Below are 1,333 nucleotides of genomic sequence, written 5' to 3' on the forward strand. Positions count from 1 at the left end.
AGCCGTCGATGTGTCGTCCGTCGCCTACCAGTCAATCACCATCGCCTGAAACCAAGCCATTGCCTGAAACCAAGCCATCGCCCTCGCTCGCCGACCCTTGCTAAATGGTCGTCACCACCTCACGTCACTAGTGCCTACCACTTTTATGATAAAACCTGGGCATTTGCCTGCACAGTCTTTTCAATCCCCCCAAGTGAAATATGAAATGAAATGCCTAGGCTATTTCATTCTTGCTTGGCAGCTATTTCATTCCTACCCACCACATTTTTCATTTCTCCTTGACAATGAAATACATTTCATTCTTTTGCCTGTGCTTTTTCATAACTTTTTCATTCTTTGCCAACTTTATTTCTTTTCTTTTCATTCTTTGCCAGTATCATTTCATTCTTTTGCCTGCGCTTTTTCATAAATTTTTTCATTCTTTGTCAGTCTTATTTCATTCATTTGCCTGTGCTTTTTCATAACTTATATATTTGTTTGGTTATGATGGGATCAAAATATAAGACATGTGATCTTTTAGTTGCCTCAATTTACATGTTTATTGCTCAATTAAGTTAGATTATGGCCTCAAATACAAACAAATGTAAAGATCACAAGCCAGGGGTTGATTAGGTCAAACTATAGCTATTAATTTGAGAATACATATGTTTATTATTTACAAACAAATAATGTGTGTTTAGTTATGAAAAGGCTTAGAGAGGCAATGAAATGAGTTTCATTTTTTTAAAGTGCAACCCTAACCTTAAACATGGCAAACAATGAAATAATAAGTTATGAAAAGGTGCAGGCAATGGAATGAAATAGGACTGGCAAAGAATGAAAAAATTTATGAAAAAGCGCAGGCAAAAGAATGAAATGATACTGGCAAAGAATGAAAAGAAAAGAAATAAAGTTGGCAAAGAATGAAAAAGTTATGAAAAAGCACAGGCAAAAGAATGAAATGTATTTCATTGTCAAGGAGAAATGAAAAATGTGGTGGGTAGGAATGAAATAGCTGCCAAGCAAGAATGAAATAGCCTAGGCATTTCATTTCATATTTCACTTGGGGGGATTGAAAAGACTGTGCAGGCAAATGCCCAGGTTTTATCATAAAAGTGGTAGGTACCACTCCATGCAGTGAAGAAAGAGGTGATGGAGAAGCCACCTGTCGTCAGATGACTGTGGATTGAGCCCGTGGTTGACTTCAAGATCTAAGAAAAAGTTCTTCCACTTCATCCCGAAGCCGTGGGTGATGTCATACCACATGCGCTCTATGCGAGTGTTGTGCACACTCCTGTCAATTTTCTCAGATGGCTCCAATAAGACTCTCAATAGGTAACTCACCTGCCCCAGA

This window comes from Laccaria bicolor, genomic scaffold (assembly GCF_000143565.1).
Source record: "Laccaria bicolor S238N-H82 LACBIscaffold_47 genomic scaffold, whole genome shotgun sequence".
Taxonomy (NCBI): Eukaryota; Fungi; Basidiomycota; class Agaricomycetes; order Agaricales; family Hydnangiaceae; genus Laccaria; species Laccaria bicolor.